The sequence below is a fragment of the Lepidochelys olivacea genome (assembly GCF_965140295.1).
Source record: "Lepidochelys olivacea isolate rLepOli2 genome assembly, chromosome: 16".
NCBI lineage: Eukaryota > Metazoa > Chordata > Testudines > Cheloniidae > Lepidochelys > Lepidochelys olivacea.
In genome coordinates, this window is record NC_140426.1 from 7,067,014 (window position 1) to 7,088,983 (window position 21,970).

The window sequence follows — 21,970 nt, forward strand, 5'->3', positions numbered from 1 at the left end:
TCTTGAGGCCAAGGACAGTCCAGTGGGCTTATTCACGGGGTGCATTCACCCCACACTGGACAGGCTACCCCCACCCTGTCACAGTGCTTCATGGATGAGGTCTAGAATTTCTCCTCTCAAAGAGCTTGGGATGACAATGTGATCCCCTTTAATCGCTAATCTACTGGACTTGCGTAATTGCCCGTGTCTAGCAAAAGTCTCTTGCCATGGCCACAGTGTTCTTTAGGTACTTGGGCCATCCTGCCCAAATGTAACTAAAAACTTCTTGAAGTTGCTTATCTGCCCAGGTTGTTTTTTGTAGTGGGTATAGTCGCCTACCTGACGCTGGCGTGTAAGTTTTCACCTCATCCATGTAAGCCTTTATATCTTCCTCTAGCCCATCAGCGTTTGAGTGTGATGCTGGGCTCTACAACAGTGTGTCAACACCTAGGAATGTATTCAGTGATTGGGTTAAGTTGCATTAGCCCAATCAAAAGATGCTGGCATCTTAGCAATGTCTGATCCAGGTATTTCCCGTTGATAAGGGTTACAAGAGGTTTATGGGTTGGCCATCAGTTTAAAGGAACCCAGCTCACACAGATATCTGTAGCAGTTCTCCCATGCCCATAGACTTGCCAGGCATTCCTTGCATTCATGCCTAAGGATGTGCTGATCATGAGCTGCCAGCCATGAAATGCTGAGGATTGTGAGGAAGCGTGGTGAGTGAATCATGCAAAATGAAAGACATCCTGACGGTCCAGAATGGCAACTTCCAGAGGTATTGTTTATCGTGTCACTGGTCAGGATGAAAGGAGTGAGCCATCCATAGTTTCCACTAGGTCAGGGACTGTCTTCAGTTGTACTGGAATACCCAAGACTTGGGCAGCATCAGCATCTGTCAAGTTGTCTACTGCCCCGGAATCCACCAGTGCCCACTGTGGGGAATTCAGTATGGCTCCCCTCGGGTATGGAGGCAGACCCAAACTCTGAGGTGCAGGAAGTGCTCACCATGCCTGGAGCATGTCTTGGTGAGGAGTGGGGGCATTACCTCGGGGCTTTCCCAGGACGACCCCCTCAACCAGGCCTGGGTGTGATCATTTCCTGAACTGGGCTGTGCTAAAGATTGTGATGGGCAGTTGGTGCGAGTGTGGCTGGATCCTCCACAGTAGAAACACAGGCTGTGGTGGCAGTGTTGCTTTTTCCTCAGAGGCGACACGGCTGTGAATGGTATCAGGCTGCAGGAGTGTGGGTCCCAGGTCCGAGACAGGTACCAAGGGGCGCTGGTCAGGGGTGGCCTAGACCCCTTCCTTTCCTCACGTTGCTCTTGGAGCCTATTGTTGATGTGTATGACAAGATTGACAAAGGTGTCTATGTCGGTCAGGGCCTCCAAATGAGCTCGCTCATCCTTAATCTCCAAGCATAGTCCCCCCAGAACTGGTAGAGCTGGGCCGCTTTGTTCCACTCTGTGGAAGAGACTCGTCACTGAACACACGCCGCACAGGAGGAGGCTGGTCCCTGCCCTTGACAGAGCGGGCTCTGTGGGGATCGTTGAGCACAAAACACCTGGAGGAAGGCATTCTGTTCAGTTAGCATCAGGCTGCCTAATTCAAGCAGGAGAGAGGTCCAGTCCAATGCATCTCTCCTCTTTAATGAGTCCTATTTTGGTGTGGTAGGACTAGGGAGATGGAGCAGAAACTGCAGGCAGCATTGGTTAAGAAACCCCCTGAATTTTTGGTGATCCCCATTAAAACATTCTGGGAGGGGGACTGGTGGCCCCAGGTCTGCATGCGTAGCCGTAGTGTATGTCTGGAGTGCAGTGTTCTTGTTCCGTAGCTGGGTCACCTGCTCTCATGGCAGTGGGTTATGTACGGCGTGCTGTTCCAGTTGGGCCCACAGAGCCACGTTTTCCTCACGGAGCTGGGCGGATTGCCTGTGCAGTGCTTGGTTCTCTGTTGCAAGCTGCAATACTGGGGCTCGCAGCGTGAGGCGCTCCTCCTGGGTCTGGTCAGCCCCTTCCGGCATCTCCAGTATCATCTGGGGCATGCTGAGTAGGAAGTCGCCCATTGCCTCCATGTTCCCACAGGGTAGATCTTCACCCTGGGCTAAGGTGGTCCAGGCAAACTGTCAGAATCCTGACAAGAGCAGTGTCAAGCCTGAGGCTGAGCAAAGTGGAGCAGAGTTTGTCATCAAGTTCCAGGCAGGGATTGATCTTGAGGATCAGAGATCGAGTTGGGTTTCAAGTGCCAGGTCAGGAGGCGCGGTCCAAATCAAGCTGAGGTTGAAGAGCAGGAATGGCCAGGCACCTACAGAAAATCCATCCTGTTACCTAGACACTTTTTGGCAGGGGTTGGCCATGTTGCGCGATGGACACTTGACAAAATTACTGTGCTTAGTGACAAACATTGCGGGTGGTGGGTTATGTCATTTGGTCATTTAACATTTCTTGAAAAATTACCCCAGACCTCTAAATTTTTACCACAAACACTTGTGTCTGTGTACGGACACGTTGCTGACCCCTGCTTCCTGGAACACCACTTGGGTTTATGTAGGGCAAGGAGCCATGAGGCTACTGCCTCTCAGATCACTTGCAGTGGGACTCCTTGGGGTCTGCAGTGGTGCTGTAGGTTGTATGTAGCGAGCATAAGCTGGCAGCCGCTGCTGGTTGGCAGCCTGGAGGTGTCTTCTGCCTGGCAGCTCTGCAGGTCTGGGTTTGAAATCTACTGAGCTTTATAGTTAATAGGTCAAACCCTTAGAAGGAAGGGATTGTATTTTTTCACTGTGTTAACTGGTGCTCTGCAAGTCCATACAAAATGCAACGTCTTTCCTTAGCCAGCAGGAGAGGGAGTGGAGGCATTCAGGATTTACAGACCCGGCAGAGTCTGCAGGGCAAGACTTTGCTGTTTGACCGCAGAAGAGTCTCTTGTTCAGTATATATGTAATCAGGGTTTGAATGAGCTCTCCCCTGACATCTAGTGATGAACTAAGGGAAAAGACCTCGGGAGTAGACTGTTTGCATAGCCACAGCCACTCTGCCTAGGTGACCAGCAGACAGACCTGCTTTCCTGTAAGTGAGCAATTTTGGCTGTTTTGGGTTAAAATTTACTTTAGTATTGAACGCAGGGGTAATAAATGTTCTTCTTGTATGAATAAAAGGCAGCAGAAGTATCCTTAGCATGCCCTTATTGAGAGGTCACCATAACTTTAACCTCATTGATCACGAATTCTGAAATCACTGATTTACGGGTTGAGCCTTTGACATGGTACAGGGACAGGGTTTCAGTAAAAAGATGAGGCAGTTACAGCAATGGCCAGCAGCAGCAGCAGTGACAGTGACAAGCAGTGGCAGAGGCTGCAGTGACAGCGGGGAGCAGAGGCAAAGGAGTCACTCGGCCACCCCCACCCCCTTCAGGGACTGGAGAAGGACCCAGCCTTGGACTCTGGGACATTGCTGGCCTCAGAAACCAAACTGTGAGTGTGGTACAGCAGAAAGAAAGGGGAATGGTATGTTAGAGACTTTCGTCCCTTGGACTTTCACACCTCAAGGTGGGAAACTGAGGCCAAGGGCATTGCACAAGATACTCTGGGGCAGCTGTGTTACTTATTGTTTGTGTAATTTCAACTCATTGTTGCAGTGTTTCCCCAAATTCATGCTGTGGTTTCGTCTCATGATAAAAGTTTTCTTTCGTTGTACATGGACTCAGTGTTTGTAATGGGGGAAGTACTGCCCCCTAGAGATGGGGTTGGGGGAGTGTAGGTGCAGGGGCTCAAGCCAGGTTTGTTTTGTAACGTTAAGAGGAGCCCCTGGATATTGAACCAGGCCCTTTTTACTGCCGATTCCACCTGGCAGATGGGTTCCATATGTAATTGCCATGCTTATGGGGCAAGTTGACCTTTTGGTCCTTTCTGCTCTCTGAATGCACCCACTTCAGATGTTCGGCTTCTTGCCGTTCCCTATCTCAGTGGGGAATCACATGACACTTCAGCTCTCAGACTGGACCCTGGTATGCTACCCCGTATATACCAACTGCTTCTCACTCTGCAGGCCTGGCTGAGTCGAGGGCAGCTGTGCTTCCTCCCTTCAGGATCCAGGGACAGTGACCAACAACCTCCTTCCAACAAAGGGTTTTTATTTAGCAGTTGGAACAAAGCATCAGAGAAAAATGGGTTTTAAAACAACAAACTCCTACCATGCACATTTTGTCTCTGCTTCACTGCAAGCTAAGTCAGACTAGCTTCCCTTTGATGTCACAGGGACAGACTAGCACCAGTTTCTATTCTCCTAGCCAGCCCCTGAGCTGCCTGTGGGCTTGTTTGACTCTGTCTGCCTCTCGGTCTGACACACCCTCTTCAAACTGATTTCGGGGCTCCCCAAGATGAAAGGATTACAGCCATGGGCAGCGGGTATCCTAGGCCAGGGCAGGCTAAGCCTCCCCTGACCTGGGGTGTGGCCCCGCCCATGTTGAGCCCCAAGGCCCTGCCCTTCCTCCCCCTCTACTTGAAGGCCTGGCAGTGGCATGGGGCTGCGCTGGGTGGGGTGAGTGGCGGGTTGGGGCAGGTGGGCTGGGGCTCCTTCTGCTGCAGGGGCTCCTCAGGTGGGCACTCAGGGCTCTGGCAGGTGAGGGGGGTTCACCCACCGCCCACAGCTAGAGCCAGCATTATCCCTAACAACCCTTATGTGTTAGCTGCTAGGTGACTATTGGAAAGGGCCTCCTCCCTCTTTCCCTAGATGGGTAGATCCAGACACTGTATTAACGAGCCCCCCCAGTAATACTCCTCCGTGCCTGCAGGGCTGCTGTACATTTCATGCCCTACGTTCTCCTTTGACTCGGGTAACAACAGCATGGAAGCGGAGCCAACCAGGAGTGTTTTCCAAACAGCTGTTGTATTGCCCCCATCACTTGTCTTTCCTCCGTCTGCACCACTCTGCATCGCTCCATCCCGGGCTCTGGCCTAGGCCTGCACAGATCACTGCGGGAGTATGAATGCATCACAATTCACAGCTCCTTAGTCGGCTTCCCTCCTGCTTTTCCTGTTGTAATTTGTCTGCACACCACGGGATGACCCGTGTGGGTGGGGAAGTGGGAGGAGTTCTGCTGCAAGGCTGTGAACATGGAGGGGTCCATAAGTATCAGGAAGTGCCCATAGCTTCTCTCCAGGCCCCTGGGTGAGGGTTCACTTTCTCCCTTTTGTTTTATGTTCGTTTCCTCTCCCCAGTATTTCATCCGGCCTTCATGTCTGAGGTCTGTTTTTCCTTCTTACATTTCCTTTTACCCTTTCTCTCCACTTCTGTTTAGAGCACGCTTATGCTGGGGTTCAAACGAAGGAAGGGCCGCCTCATTGTGACACTGGGACTCAACATAAACCAAACCACATGTTTACAGCATCGGCTGTGATTCTCAGCCTTGTGTGCACACTGACGACCTGCTGTTCTGTGGAAGTGGGGCAAGGCAGACTGGAGCCATTGTTGTATCGTTTGGGTGTGAGAATGAGGAAGTCTCTGAAGAGAGGCTGAGGGAGTGTGGTCTCCATAGATATAATCCACCTTTTTTTATAAAACCGCAAAAGCATTTTCAACTTCCCTGCCCATACAGCACACGCAGCATGTTGGAACTGCTTATGTCTTCTAGGCAAGAAGACAGAAACAGTGACACTGCAGACAGCAGCCTGGAAAACTCCGAGTAAAATGATTAAAAGCCCCAGATATTTGTTCGTTTGTGAACAAAACTGTTGAAAAAAGGAAGCAGAAGTACTGGAAAAGGAAACAACTTTGCATTTACCTCAATCACTCTATAATCATCCTCCCTGCATAGAGCTCAGTCCAGATGGTTAGGTCTGAGCCCCTATCACAACCCAACTACGAAGGAATTACGTGGGTTTCTAAAAATCATATTACGTTTGCCCAGCACTAATGTGACCAGGGTCAAGTTGTGATACACAATGTGGTGTCCCCCAGAGGCCAGAATGGAGTTTGGGACAATTGGTGAATATTGTGCAGGAGTGTGTTAGGGGTGTGACACTGCTCTCCTTTTTGCAGCCTGCTCTGACCTTGGCATTTTCAGTGTGGGTTATCCTAGGCACCTTAGGTCACAAGTGGTATTACCTCTTTGTAAGCATTGATGAGACCATTACTGGAAGAGATTAATAGATGTTAAGACCAAAAGGGATAATTGTCTAGTCTTTCTGCCTGCATAACACATCCAATGAAGTGAGCTGTAGCTCACGAAAGCTTATGCTCAAATAAATTGGTTAGTCTCTAAGGTGCCACAAGTCCTCCTTTTCTTTTTGTATGGAATATAGGTGACCATTTATATGATTGATATTAATATTACAAAATTGCAATGAATCTTACAAGATATGCCATGGAAGTGGAAAAGTTATGATTTGCTAAGTATGATAATCTTGTTTATATATAATATGTATCATCTTTGTATTGTGAGTTACAAATATGTATGATATATCTGTATCTCAAACCTGTGCTGTGTTTCTTGGTGACACAGCCAGGCAGATTGGCATCAGCACTATCCAGACTGCTTAATGGCCCATCAAGGGCAATCAGCTGTACAATGAACCTATTGAGAGAAGCTAGGGGCTATGCCTGTGAGTCAGCAGGACAGGTAGAGACATGCCTGTGGACAGGGGACTCTAAGAACTTTTCCATGCCCATGCGCTTTGAGTTTGTATTTGGGATAAAGGAAATACAAGTCACATGGAAAAGGATATAAAAAAGGTAACTGCATCGTCTCCATTTTTCTTTAGCTCTGCTTCTCTCACCTTTGGAGTAACTTCTCTACAAACTGAAGTTTTGGACAAAGGATTGATAGACCCATCCAAGCTGTGGATGTATTCCAGAGGGACTTTACAAGCCAGCAAACTCACCAATGCTGCTAAGAACTTGATATATGGACTCTGAAGTCATATGTACGTATCTGATTGCTTTGACCATTTAACAACTCTCTTCTCTTTCTTTTATAATAAAAGCTTTAGTTTTTAGATATTAATGGATTGGCTGGCAGCATGGTATTTTTGTTAAGATCCAAACTAGTATTGATCTGGTAATGTGGTTGGCCCTTTGGGGAACAGAAGAACATTTTGTAAAGTGAATAGAGTTTTAAATAACTTCTCACTTTACTGGACCTATTTGTTGATTGGGAGCCAGAGACTGGGATGCAATAAAGGGGGCTGTGTGATTTCTTTTTTTTCAGCTTCTTGATAACCAGTGTGGGGGGACCAGGAGCAGTTTGTGACTGGTGGGTGAATCTAACTACAGTGTTAACCACCAGTTTTTGGGAGAATCTGCTCTTCTTTTTGCAGCCTGCTCTGACCTTGGCATTTTCAGTGTGGGGTATCCTAGGCATCTTGGGTCACAAGTGGTATTACCTCTTTGTAAGCATTGATGAGACCACTACTGGAAGAGATTAATAGATGTTAAGACCAAAAGGGATAATTGTCTAGTCTCTCTGTCTGCATAACACAAGCCAGAGAAGCTCGCCCAGCAATTCCTGCATTGAGTCCATACATTTTGGTTGAGCTAGAGCAGTGTTTCTCAATCTTTTTGATACCACAGATAGGCTTGCTGCCTTCCTAAACAGTGTCAGGGAGAGCTCAGGGACTGAGCTAGAGCATATCTTTTAGAAAGACAGACAATCTTGATTTAAAAATTCCAAGGAATGGAGAATCCACCATCTTACAGAGAGGAACCACGAAGGTTGTTATAGTGCAAGGAGCTGTAATCTGGAAAGCAGCGATTCACAAAAGGTTGTTAGAGATCATGTTGCAAATGAACTCAGAATGAGCTCACAGTGCAGTGAGGTGTTTAAGACCCCAAAATGCTATTCTTTAGCTGAACAAGCAGAGCACTAGTGAGCGGCAGTAGCCCAGAGGTGCTATAGATGCCCCTAAACAGCATTAATGGAGACTCTTACTGGGTACTCTGTCCAGTTCTATTGGCCCCACTTCAAAAATAATGTTGATAAGTTGGAAAGAGTTTAGAGAAGGGCCCCAAGAATAATCAAGGTCTGGAAAACCTGCCTGGCTAAAGGATTCTGGTCTGTTTAGCTTGTCAGAAAGAAGGTTAAGAGGTGACTTGATCACAGCGTAGGTACCTGGTTTTGGTTACAGGGCTAGCTGCACCTCTGCCTCTTTTCTTGTCTCTGGTGTTCAGTCTCTGGCCCTCGCTGATCTCAGGGTGAAATCAAATGATTCTTCCACCTTAGACTAGGCCAGGGTCTAGTTACACTACCCTGCGTGTTCCAGTTGTTGGTGCCCTGGAGGGCCGACTGATGACCTGCATTTCTTTCCTTCAGGACCCTGGGAATAGTGACAAGCAGCAAATGGAACAAAATACCAGAAGGGAAAAAAAACAAAACAGTCAAAGAAACAAACAAACAAAAAAGAGCCTATATGTGTCTATCTTAGCTAAAGTCCTACTTTGCAACCTACAGAAACTTAGATTCTCCAGACACTATCAGTGGTTCCTGTGTTTTAGGGCATATCTACATGATTAAATGCTTTGGACATTGGGGAATGCCAGGGGTGTTAATTGGCCAATTACTGTAATTCACAGACAGTTATCACACCTGGATTTCCCCTCTCCTGCCCCGCCCCTGCCCGAAGTATTTGATGGTGTGTATGCTGCCACTGTGAACTGAGATCAGGTTAACTAGTCCTCTAAAAACCAGGAGCACAACAATCCACACGGCCAAGAACTGGGTGCGCTTCAGCTGATAGCCTGAGAGGCACTATTCCTTGTGGATGCCGATAAGTGCATCAACCCACAGCATGAATCATTTACTAGACCTGGCTGTTAAGGAACAGTTGTCGATACCATAGATGGTGTCTTAAAACAGTTACTTAAAAGATAAAAAAAAAAAAAAAGTCCCTAGCTTGGCCAGCTGGGGGCAGTCCAATAGATGGTCTCCTCAGGCCTAGTACCTGAGGCACCATTTCTAATTCATTCCTGGATATCTGAGAGGTAGCTCTCCCTGGCCAGGGCTCAGCCCCACAGTCTGTGGCTCATCATGGACCCTCCTGGCTGCTGTACAGAGACTGTTGCAGTCTGATTTCCCTTGGGGAAGATCAGGCTGTGAACTCCCATGCCCTACAGTCACCCCCTTTAGAGCACTTCTTACAGAGAGGAACCACGAAGGTAGGTCACACTTATAGTGCCCTTTCCTTTGAGCCAAATACACAGTCAGATCCCGTGGGCACCTTTCCTGTCTCTGGGCTCCTGGGTTGCCACATCTCGTTGTCAGTTGTGCCCTGGGAGGGCTGCTGAATCTGTGCTCCTCAGGGCACGTATTCAGAGAGTGAGTGTGTCTGAAGGCAGCACTGGCCACACCGGGACCGCAGGGAGATGTGTGTCCCAGCCAGTCACGGAGGGGAAGTGGGCTGTCTTGTACACTTCCTGCATCCTCTCCAAAGGCTTCTTTCTGTCTATGAGGCATTGCATTGCCCTCCTCACTAGGGCACCGAGGAAACTGACTCCAATGGCACCCCATGGTCCTTGGGAAGGATGCAGTGGGCCACATGCCCAGAATGGTGGAGACCCTGGCAGGGCATGGCTAATGCGTCATCATTTCCAGGTTCCTATTCAGCTTATCATACAGCTCCCCCAGGGTTCTGGGATGAGCCCGTGCCGCTGGCTGATCTGCACCTCAGTGAGGCCAAGGGAGCTCTTCCTTGTCTCCTAGTTTTGTTTGGAAAGTATCGGCCTGTCCTTTGTCTTGGAGCCAGGGGCAGCCTCACCCTCCTCGTCCTCTCCCTCGGTTACTTTGTGCGCTGTCCCCATGGCATGTGGGGTGGGGTGCTGCAGTGCACGGCTGGGACACCTCCCATCAGGAGCTGCAAAACCCTGGATGCGTTCTCGCCCTCCCCCCCCCCCCCGGTCCTGCGCTCCCTCTCACTGCCCAGCTGATCCTTTCTCCCTCGGTCTCCTCGCCCAAGTGCAGAGCGGGGTTCCCGAGCGTGTGATGTGCAGAGTAGCCATGGTGTGACTGGTGCCTGGATACCCTAACTTCCCCCCTCTGGTTGTGCTGTGCCTGTGAATCAGAGACACCTGCGGCATGGGGGGAGCCTCCACTCTGCTGATTGTGCCAGTGGAGTGCCCAGCCCCCACACTCAGGGTACTTAGGAACAGCCCCTGCAGAAGCTGGCAGAACACCATCTGCCAATGGCCTGGGGCCCTCGACCAAAGCGAACCCCTGCAATCAAAGAGGAAGCCAGCGATGTTCCTGGAGAACTGATGTTAATACGTCCCCTGGGGCTGAGTCCTGCTAACAGGCAGGTAGCCACGTTCTGCGTGAGCTCTAGCTTCCTGACTAGGACAAACAGTGCAAGGGGCCATTCGTGCAGTGAGGCGAGCAGCAAGCTCAGTGCGAGGGGCAGATGGTGGGGTGAGGAGACCAAGGCTGGGGCTGTTCCCGAGAGCCAGGCAGCCCTGGGACAGCCCGGCTGGCTGGTGCATTTATATTTAGAGCAGACTGCACCTTGAGAGGCCAAACTTTGAATTGGGTGCAGTTTAGTGCAGTCCCAGGGCAGCCTGGCCCCTATATGTCTGCAGAGAACAGGATGTGGCCAGAAGTGCAGGCACCGGTGAGCTCTCTCTTTTCGGGGGAATACATTGTGTTAAAATGCTGCAGAGTAAATTGCAGCAGAAGCACCAGGGAGCAGAGCAGGGCCAGATACTGCACCTTGTCCCCTTTCCCCAGCACAGCACAGGCTGGAGGTGCTTTTCCAGGAACTGGTCAGTGGAGATTTTTGTTTATGCATGATTTGCATTCTTTGCCTGGCTGTCTAGCGCTCCAGGAAGGGCAGGGGGACTTTATCTCACGCCCTCAGCAGAGCGCTGTGCGGAGTAGTGGTTTCCTCTTCCCTGATGACTGAGCTCAGTGCTGTTCTGGTGTCACCCAGCTCGGGGACCCTGCTCTGTGGAGTCAAGGAACCGAGGGCTTGAAGACATGCAGCTCGTCGGGACGCATTGAGGTGAGACCTACGGCAGGGTTAGTTTGGGGGCAGGTAGAGACTGTAGCTTCCAACCTCTGTCCTCCAAGGCCCCTCCAGAGAAAACTACCCTGAAAATTAGAGAGAGGAGCTTTAAACAGAGGAGGAGGGACAGGGGCCACACAGAGAGGAAGAGGTGAAGGATTCCCCCGCTTCCCCATCCCAGCTGCTGAGGGAGGAAGGAGAAAGGAGGAAGTGCACTTTTCTCCCTTCCCCCTTGCTCTGAGCAGCTGGACAGGCTGATACACCAGTCCCTCAGAGCTGCCTTGAGCTTGAGATAAAATTTAAAAGGGTGATACTGCAAGTAAAGATGGAGCCCTGCTCCGCCATCCCCAGCCACGGCACTGGGCCCCGGGCCCCACCATCCCCAGCCACGGCACAGGGCCCCGGGCCCCGCTCCACTGCCCCTGCCTGAAACACAGGGCCCCGGGCCCCGCCATCCCCAGCCACGGCTCAGGGCCCCGGGCCCCGCCATCCCCAGCCACGGCTCAGGGCCCCGGGTCCCGCTCCACCGCCCCTGCCTGAAACACAGGGCCCCGGGCCCCGCTCCGCCATCCCCAGCCACGGCACAGGGCCCCGGGCCCCCACCATCCCCAGCCACGGCCCCGGCCCCCGCCATCCCCAGCCACGGCACAGGGCCCCCGGCCCCCGCCATCCCCAGCCACGGCCCCGGGCCCCCGCCATCCCCAGCCACGGCACAGGGCCCCGGGCCCCCGCCATCCCCAGCCACGGCACAGGGCCCCGGGCCCCGGGCCCCCGCCATCCCCAGCCACGGCACAGGGCCCCGGGCCCCGGGCCCCCGCCATCCCCAGCCACGGCACAGGGCCCCGGGCCCCGGGCCCCCGCCATCCCCAGCCACGGCACAGGGCCCCGGGCCCCGGGCCCCCGCCATCCCCAGCCACGGCACAGGGCCCCGGGCCCCCGCCATCCCCAGCCACAGCACAGGGCCCCGGGCCCCGCTCTGCTGCCCCTGCCTAAAACACAGAGCCCCGGGACCCGCTCTGCCATCCCCTCCCACGGCACAGGGCCCCGGCTCCGCTCCGCTGCCCCCAGCTCAGGGCCCTGGGCTTCGCTCTGCCCACAGCCCAGGCCATGGCACATGGCCTCCGGCCTTACAGGCGGGTCTTTTCTGTGTAGTTTTCAGGCCACTCCTACCAAAGAAAAAGCCTATAACCCTCTGGCTGTGGCTGTTCCATCAGTGTCTGATGATGTTTCAGCACAATGGTGTGATGTTGCAGGCTCCTAAGGGCATGTCCTAACCAGCCCCAGCAGTGCAAACATACATAAGAACTTCAGTGATGGGGGAAGTGTAAAAGATTGCTGTGAGCTGATGGGGGGAAGCCTGGGAATCTAGCTGCTCTCCAGTGCCTGTGCATGGCTACCCCCTCCCTCTCTCTAGTGTCTGGCTGAGGGCGGGTGCAGCCCCAGGCCCCTTCTCCATTGTGTTCGTATGAACAGGAATGATGGAGTGAAACCAAGCAGAGTGGAATGTAAGCTAACTACTTTGGTGTAGTCATCAACCTGTTCTATTAGTGTCTAATCCAGGCCAGGGTTTAGACAGACCATCCGCAGTGACAAGGTGCATGCAAGTTGCTCCCTCTGCTGTCTGCAAGCTAGAAATAAGGGAAAACAGAATCCCTTTGTGGCCAGCGCAGCGAATGAAGGGCCTGTCCCATCAGAGTGGAAATAGGGCATCCTTGGAACAGCTCACCGAGGGCCATGGTGGGTTCTCCGTCGCTGGCAATTTTTAAATCCAGACTGGATGTTTGTCTAAAAGCTCTGCTCTAGTTCCAAAGGAATTAATTCAGGGCAGGTCTCTGGCCTGTGTTATACAGGAGGTCAGACTAGAGATCACAGTGGTGCCTTCTGGCCTTGGAATCTCTGTGTCTATGGACATTACGCCCAAGTCCTGTTACTTCTCTGGCCGGAGAGCTGTCACTCATTTCAGGAACCAAATTCCCTGCCTTTGACACAGCTTTATGTCCGTTATGTTATCGCTGCACATTCCTGACATGAGAAATACAATTCATGCCACAAAGGTAACAGCTAGCCATTTATACCAAGTGGGGGTCCCACAGCATTTCCAGTCTCCTGCATGTACGCTCCTTTGGAATCTCCCGCTGTGGGTCTTTGTCCCACAGCCAGGCAGTGGCGCATTGTGAGGTGGGTCGTGAGGGGCACAACGCTTTGCAGGACAGTGAGGGAGATCCTCCCCTGGACCAGTGCTGCCAGCCTGACTGCCTGGGTTTCTGGTGCCACAGAAAGCTCTGTCATATGTCACCAATATTTCCTTTGCTTTCCAAACACGCAAATGAGCCAGGCTGGCAGGGTTTTCCTGTCAGCAGAACGGGTTTGCTCTCTCATGGCTGGGATACCAAGTCCTCGCAGACAATGTTAGACATCACTTTGAGTCTCAGGGACTTCCACGTAGGGTTCCACCCCTGACAACAGTACTGGCCATCCCTCTTCTCCCTCAGTCTACAGCTTTACCTGTAAACCACACAGCACTTGGGAGCACTTATAAAACAAAAATAGGTTTGTTTCACAACGCACAGTCAGCTTGAGGAACTCGTTGCCATGGGATGCTGTGAAGGCCAAAACTGTAACAGGGCTCAAAAAAGAACTAGATAAGTTCATGGAGAATAGGTCCATCAATGGCTGTTCGCTAAGACGGCCAGGGGCACAACCCCATGCTCTGGATGTCCCTAGCTTTTAACTGCCAGCAGCTGGGAGTGGACAGCAGGGGATGGATCACCCGATGATCGCCTGTTGCGTTTGCCTCTGAAGCACCTGGGATTGGCCACTGTCGGAAGATGAGCCATTGGTCTGACCCAGTACGGACGGTCTTATGTTCTTAACAAAGAATAGAGAGTTCACTAGAATTGAGAGACAGTGAGGGGGAAACAACTGGTTCCAGCACAAAATAATAAAATGCAAACCTGGGTCTGGGTCTACACTTATCAGTAGTTACCTTTGCTATCTAATAAAATAGGCTTTCCCCCCACAAAGACTAGTCCATGGCACAGCTGGCTGGTTTCACAAGCATCAGGATCCCATTATTCATGAAAGGCCCACCTGATCCTTAAGGCATTTCTTCAGTGAATGGATCCAGAATGCCTTTCCCTACACTCTGTTATACTGAAACAATCTTTTGTCTTTATTCATAGCCAGGGCACTCTCCTGCCTGCTGTATGAATCTTGATGAGTTATGCGTTTTCCATAGATACCTTTACATATTACTCTTTATGGATAAATATCCCATAAGACATGTTTGGTGTAGTGAGTTTGTCAGGTCTGAGAAAAGAGTTGTTTGCAAAGAACAGGGGACCTTTGTCAAGAGTTGCTGTGGCATGGCTCCCCCAGACATTGACACAGTCGGGCTAGCCACTGGCTATTCTGCAGGCATCCATTCTCGGCTCTCTTTTCTGGACAGGACAATTCCTGCTATGTTTTCTTTCCCCTTGAAGTGCACAATCTCATTTTCCTGCAGCACTATGCTCCAGCACAACTGCCTAGAGTTGGTACCTTTGGTCCTGTGCAACCACATCAACGGAGAGTGATCTGTTAACACCCTACAATTCTGGTGAACAGGTAACATTTTCACTGTTTGACTACCCACACAATCACGTAGCACTCCACCTCTGTGACAGAATCATTGTATTCAGTGGTGGTCAATATTTTGCTTAAGAATGCAGTGCGGTTGCTCTCCCCTGCTAGTATCAGAACTGTCCCCACATCCATTCACAGCTCAAACACTTTATTAAAATCAGGACTGGCCAGAACTGACTTTTTGGACAAGACCTTTATTTTATCAACACCCTTTTGATAGGTCTCAGACCAAACCACTTTGTCTAGATTATTCTTTTTACAGAGATCTGTGATAATTGATATATCACATCACTAAAACCTTCTACAAATCTGTGATACTAGCTTGGGGTATAGGCCAGTTGATAATAAATTCTACTTTTAGGGGATCAGGATGAATTTGCATCCCTGACCCAATGACCAAAATAAGGGACTTTAGCTGCTCCTGTTTTGCATTTTGATACCTGAGCCAGCAAACCTGCATCTTGTGAGTCTTTGCAACACAATGCCCACATGATTTTTGTGGTCTTGCCAAGTGCGGCTAAGAATGATGATCTCATCTACCTACGTGTGTGAACTCCTGTAGTCCACATAACATCTGGTTAAGTCAGTATCTCCTGGTAAGGGCCAAAGAGCTCAGGAATTTTGCACTGCTTAATACGTCTAGCGTGTCCTCAGAGTCTGAGTCCTTGGCATAGGGTAAGGCACAGGTACTGTGACAGCATTAAGTTTTCTGTAGTCAACCCAAAGTCTTATAGGTCTATCCTTTTCGGTGGACCATGACAACGGGGGATGCCATGGGGCTACTAGGCTCTATAATTGCATGAAAACGCCTGCTGGTGGTGTTTCAACACAGCCATGATTTCTAACCTTTCCCTTGGTATTAACCCTTCACATATATCAACGTTTTCCCCGTAGCTCTCCACCACCAAATCTATTAGAGAGGCTGTGATGCAGTGCTCCTCTTTACAACATATCATACTCTCAACAGCCTCACAGTTGTGATAAGCTTTTAGTCTATGTATGGGAACAGTCTATAGGGCAACCTCCCTGAGGGGCTTCTGCACATTATAAGTAACCTCATTAACCTGCTCCACAGCCTCCAAAGGTCCTTCCCAAGAATTTTGCATCTCATGCTGCTTTACTAGGAGTAACATCAGTACCAAGCCTCCCACATCAAATGCTCGTTCACAGGCATTTCCGTTGTACCACTCTTCTTGTGAAACCTGGATTTTGCTGTCCTACATCTATCATGAATTTTAAATCCGCTCTGAGCTTGGTTATGTATTCAGCTATGGGCTTCCCCTCTGGTTCAGAGCACTCTTCTAGGAGTCCCTAACAAGATCTAGGGGGCCTCTGCCCTGTCTCTCATAAAGGAGGTCAAACTGGGCAAATCCTGTGGACTCTTGGGGTACTTCCCTGTAAGCAAATAATAGCTAAGGCAATAACTCATCCCAAAATCCAGCTGTTTTGTCCATGTATATTCTTAGCATTGGACTTAAGAGTCCAGGGAACCTTTCCACTAGACTGTTTGTCTGGGGTGGCAAGAGGCAGACTAATTGTTTTACCCCATGCTTCTTCCTCGGTTGACTAAATATTAGGGTGTGACGGGACTGGGACTCACCACCACAGCACCTCCTGCTGTTCACTCTGGGAATTAGCTCAGTTCATGCAGAGCACCCCCTGCCGGAGGTGTCCCATCCGTCTCTCACCCTCAATTGGCATCTTGACCCGCGTTGCTCCCAGTGTCCTCTTCAGGACACTGCCCTCCAGCAGTGCCCCCAAGTCCACACTCACCCCCTTCCGGGGTGCGTGTGTGTGTTTAACAGCAGTCTTTCCAGTTCGCTCCTGCCGCAGTGGCCAACCACAACCCCTCAAGTCTAGCCCCTCTGTTCAAGGGCTGGTTGCAGTCTGTCATGGCCACCCTTCCATGGCCAGGTGCTGTACAAGGAGGAAGATATTGAACAGAATCAGACCAAGGCAGATGCCTGTGGGACCCCGCCCGCTATGCCCTTCCAGCTTGATTGCGAACCATTGATAACTATTCTCCGATTAAGCTTTTCAAACCAGTCCTGCACCCTCTTTATAGGAGGTTTGTGTAGACTATATGTCTTTAGTTTATTTATGAGAAGGTCATGTGAGACAGTATCAAAAGACTTACTAAAGTCAAGATATACTGCATCTACTGCTTCTCCCCATCCACAAGGCTTGTTACTCTGTTGAAGAAGGATATTGGATTGGTTTGACTTGATTGGTTCTTAACAAATCCATGTTGGCTGTTACTTGTCACCTTATTTTCTTCTAGCTGTTTGCAAATTGATTGCTTGATTCTTTGCTCCATTATTTTTCTGGATACTGAAATTAAGAAGACTGGTCTATAATTCCCTAGGTTGTCCTTATTCCCCTTTTTATAGATAGGGACTATATTTGCCCTTTTCCAGTCCTCCGGGATCTCTCCCATCCTCCATGTGTTCTCAAAGCTCATTGCTAATGGCTCAGACGTTTCCTCAGCTAATTCCTTAAGTATTCAAGGATGTGTTTAATCAGACCCTGCCTATTTGAAGACATCCAACTTGTCTAAGTAATTCTTAACTTGTTCTTTTCCTATTTTAGTCTCAGATCCTACCTCATTTACACTGATGTTCACTATCTTAGTTGTCCAATCACTGCTAACTTTTTGGGGAAAACTGAAACAAAAAAGGCATTTAACATTTTGGCCACTGCTTCATTTTCTGTTATTGTCTTTCCCTCCTCATTGAGTAATGGGATCTACCCTGTCTTCCTCTTGCTTCTAAGGTATTTGTAAAATGTTTTCTTGTTACCCTTTAGTTCCTAGCTAGTTTAATCTCATTTTGTGCCTTGGTCTTTCTAATTTTGTCCCTACATCCATGTGTTGTTTTTTATATTCATCCTTCATAATTTGACCTAGTTTCCACTTTTTGTATGACTCTTTTTTTGAGTTTCAGGTTGTTGAAGATCTCCTGTTTAAGCCAGGGTGGGCTCGTACCAAACTTCCTAGGCATCAGGATAGTTTGCTAATGCGCACTTAATAATATCTCTTTAAAAAACGGAACCTTTTTTTCCCCCTTAGACCTGCTTTCTCTGGGATTCTACCTACCAATTCTCTGAGTTTTCTACCATCTGCCTTCTTGACGTCCATTGTCTTTACTCTGCTGTTTTTCCTCCTACCGTTCCTTAGAATCGTGAGCTCCATTATTTCATGATCACTTTCACCTAAGCAGCCTTTCACTTTCAAATTCTCAACCAGTGTCTTCCTGTTTGTCAGAATCAAATCTAGATACCTGGGAAGCTACTAGAGCAATGTATAAAACATTCAATTTGCAAATACTTGGAGGATGAGGGGTGATCATTAGCAGCCAGCATGGATTTACCAAGAACAAATTGTGCCAAACCAGCTTGATTTCTTCTTTGACAGGGTAACTGGATTGGTGTATAGGGGGAATGTGGTGGACAAGACTTTTGACACAGTCTGACATGACATTCTGATAAGTAAGCTGGAGAAATGGGGGCTCGGCAGAACTACCCATTAAGTAGATACATTGGTTAAACAACCACAAACAAAGAGTAACTAGTAATGGAATGATGTTGGATTGGAGGGAGGTCTCAAGTGGGGTTCCACAGGGATCTGTTCTGGTCCAGTGCTATTTAACATCCTTATTAATGATCTGGATGTAGGTCTAGAGAGCACACTGATCAAATTGGCAGATGACTCAAACCTAGGGGGGTTGCCAACACTTTGGAGGATAGAGCTACAATTCAGAGGGATCTTGCTAAATTGGAGAACTGGGCTATAGACAACACAATGAAATTCAACAAAGACAAATGTCAGGTGCCACACTTAGGGAAGAAAAAGCAAATGCACCTATACAGAATGGGGGAGAACTGGTTTGGCAGCAGCACTGCTGAGAAGGCTCTGGGAGCGGTGGTGGATCACAACCTCAACATGAGTCAGCAACGCAATGCTGTTGCAAAAAAAGCAAATGCAATTTTAGGTTGTTTTAACAGAGGCATAGCTTGCAAGTCACGGGAGATGATAGTATCACTACTCAGCACTGGTTAGGCCTCAGCTGGAGTACTGTGTCCAATTTTGGTCACCAATGTATAGAAAGAATGTAGAGAAACTGGAAAGGATCCAGAGGGGAGCAACAAAGATGATCAGAGGGATGGAATGTATGCCATATGAGCAAAGGCTGAAGGAGCTGGGTATGCTTAGTTTCAAAAAGAGGTGATTAAGGGGGAACATGAGAGCGCAGTCTTCAAATACTTGAAAACCTGCCACAAAAAAGATGGAGAAAAGTTACTCTTTTTTGCCACAGAGGGCAGGACTACAGCATAGCAAATTTAGATTAAATTTCAGGAAAAGCTTTGTAACTGTAAGAACAATAGGACAATGGTACAGACGCCTAGGGAGGTTGTGGAAGCTCCTTCACTGGAGGTTTTCATAAGGAAGCTGGAGCCATCTGCCTTGGATGGTTTAGTCACAACAAATCATGCATCTTGGCAGGGGGCTAGACTTGATGACCATTACAGTCCCTTCTAACCCTGATTCTAGAACAGCCTCTCCCCAGTCACGTTCTCTACCTTCTGTAATGAAAAAGTGGTCTCCAATGCATTCCAAGAACTTGTGGGATGATCTGTGCCCTGCCGTGTTATTTTCCCAACAGATGTCTGGGTAATTCAAGTCCCCCCGTCACTACTGAGTCCTGCGTCTTGGATGATTTTGTTAGTTTAAAAAAAGCCTCCTCTGCCTCTTCTTCCTAGTTCGGGGTCTATAGGAGACCTACCTTGACTTCACCCTTGGGTTTTTACCCCTTTTATCCTTACCCAGACTTTCAACAGGTCTGTCTCCACTTCTGTCTCAGCCTCAATGTAAGTGTATACACCTTTGATATACAAGGCAACAAACACCGCCTCCCTTTTTCTCCCTGCTGCTCTTCCTGAACAAGCTGTGCCCTTCTACACCAATATTGCAGTCCTGTGAATTATCCCACCACATCTATGATGCCAATTGTGTCCTAATTGTGATTTACTAGTATTTCTAGTTCCTCCTGTTTTATTCCCCATTCTTCTTGCATTAATATACAGACATCTAGCATGTTTATTAGATTTCCCCTCTGTATTCCCTTGTCTCTCCTTTGTCCCTGCTGTGATTGCCCATGTTCCCCCCAGAGGCCAACCCTTCACCCAGCTCTTTGTTTTGGACTTATCTGTGGGCTTTTGTCTCCTGCCCCCATTGAACCTAGTTTAAAGCCTGCCTCACTAGGTTAGCCTACCTGTATCCGAAGATATTCTTCCCTTTCCTTGAAAGGTGGACCCCATCTCCACTCAGCAGTCCTTCGTCTCAGAGCAACATCCCATGGTCAAGGAAGTGAAAGCCCTTCTGGTGACACCATCTGAACAGCTGTGCATTCACCTCCAGGGTGTCGGTCTCTACCTGGGCTCCTACCCTCGACTAGAAGGATGGATGAGAACATCACCTGCAGCCACAGCTCCTTCACTCTTACACCCAGAGCCCGGTAGTCACATGATCTGCTCATGGTCATACCTCACAGTATCATTTAGTGCCCATGTGGATGGACAGCATGGGGTAGTAGTTAGAAGGCCAGATGAGCCTCGGCAGTCCTTCTGTAATGTGTCCGATATGTGCCCTGGGCAGGCAGCACACCTCCTGGGATGCCAGGTCAGGCCGGCAGATGAATGCTTCTATTCCCCTTAGAAGGGAGTCACCGACCATCACCATCTTCATTTCCTCCTGGGTGGTGGTGGCCATGATCCTCCTACCCGTGGGGGTACATGGCTTCTTCTCCTCCACTTAGCCCTTAGTGTCAGGGCAGCACTCTGTTTTTTATCTCTGTGGATGGTGGGTTGGGAGCAGGGATGGAACATTCCCTGCTGCCCAAAGTAACCAGCAGCTAGCTTCCTCTCTGTGAAGGAACTATTTCTTCCTGTTCTGGTGGTGCTCCTGCAGTCCTCTACAGCTGGATAGCTTCCTTGGAGGTCTCCATATGCAAGTGTTCAGTGAAAGCCTCATGTGCATGGACGCCCCTCTGCCTGGCCACCTCCTCCTGTAGCTCTCCCACTTCCTTCCTGGGAGATTCTACCAGCAAGCCCTTCTCACACTGGATGGTCTCCCCAGCCTGGCTCTCTATGATGGGGAAATGAAGGCCACAGACTCTGCAAGTCCACACCAGAACCTGGGCAGGGGTATCCCAGGTCTGGTTCTCTGTCTGGACACAGCTGCAGTGGCGATGCGGCCTTTCCGAACCACACTGATTTTATTCTTTCTTCCTTCTACAGCCTGTCTCTCAGACTCCCTGTTTGCTGCCCCCTATTCGCTAGCTCCCCTTGTTGCTTGCGTCTGACTTTTACGCCCTTTTCTCCTAAGTCAGCCCTGCCTCCGTGTTAACAACCAAGGGTGATCCCTAGCCGCAAGTGGACTATCACTCTTTATGGTTAAATGTCCTGTTAGACATGTGTTTGGTGTACTGAGTTTGTCAAGTCTGAGGTGAGAGTTGTTCACAAAGAACCGGGAACCCTTTGCCAAGGTGCCTCTGTGTTACACCCTCCTATTCACCTGTAGTACGATAGTCTAGCCTCCTTTGCCTGCCATACCTTGGTGTAATTTTGGTTGTTGGGTTTAGAGTACGGGTGCTTGGTGGTCTGTGTTATACAGGAAGTCAGACTAGATTATCTCGTGCTCCCTTTTGGTCTTAAACTCTCTGGCTCTATGCGTATTTTTTGAGTATTCTATGAGTATTATCAGCCCTCATTTAGGAAGGGGAAATGGAGACACAGATAGATTATTGCCAAAATTAATGGCCACTGCCAAATATTCTGGGTTAAATTACTAGCCCAGGGCTACAGGTGGTTGTTCATTGCCTGAGGACCATCCTTTCTCCTCCCTTTCCCATTCACTGCACAGAAATTCCATCGTGTGTTAAGTATTTGGTAGGCAAATTCATCTGTATGCCTCATAGTGCTTTGCAGAGGTGGGTATGCAGCAGAGACCGTAGACAAGTGTGGAAATTTGATCTAGTCTTTCCAAGCAGCAGTGTGACTAAGCATTGGTTTTGTTGTAGGAGGATTTCACTTTTAGGCCTGGTTCTGCCTGCTGTGACCTTTTGGAGCCTCTCTGGTATGTCTACACTGCAATTAAATACCCATGGCTGGCCCAGACCAGCTGACTCGGGTTCATGGGGCTCAGGCTAAGGGACTGTTTAACTACAGTGTAGACATTCAGGCTCCGGCTGGAGCCCAGGCTCTAGGACTCTGCAGGGGAGGAGGGTCCCAGAACTCAGGCAACATCTACACTGCAGTTAAGCAACCCCGCAGCCCGAGCCCCGCAAGCCTGAGTCAGCTGTCGAATGGCAGTGTAGACAGACCCTAT

General features: G+C 49.5%; 1 protein-coding gene across 4 annotated transcripts in view; it reads left to right on the forward strand.

Moving 5' to 3' along the window:
• TOR4A (torsin family 4 member A) overlaps positions 1-21,970 on the forward strand; it is an 88,454-nt gene that overhangs the window by 45,764 nt on the left and 20,720 nt on the right. The window contains exons 1-2 of one of the 4 annotated variants that reach the window (XM_084649647.1): positions 10,855-10,959; positions 14,468-14,568. The gene's annotated coding sequence lies outside the window, so the exon portion shown is untranslated. Of the gene's footprint in view, positions 1-6,735; positions 6,898-10,848; positions 10,960-14,467; positions 14,569-21,970 lie in introns of those variants that run through there. The other 3 variants (XM_084649645.1, XM_084649649.1, XM_084649646.1) reach the window with 3 other exon arrangements.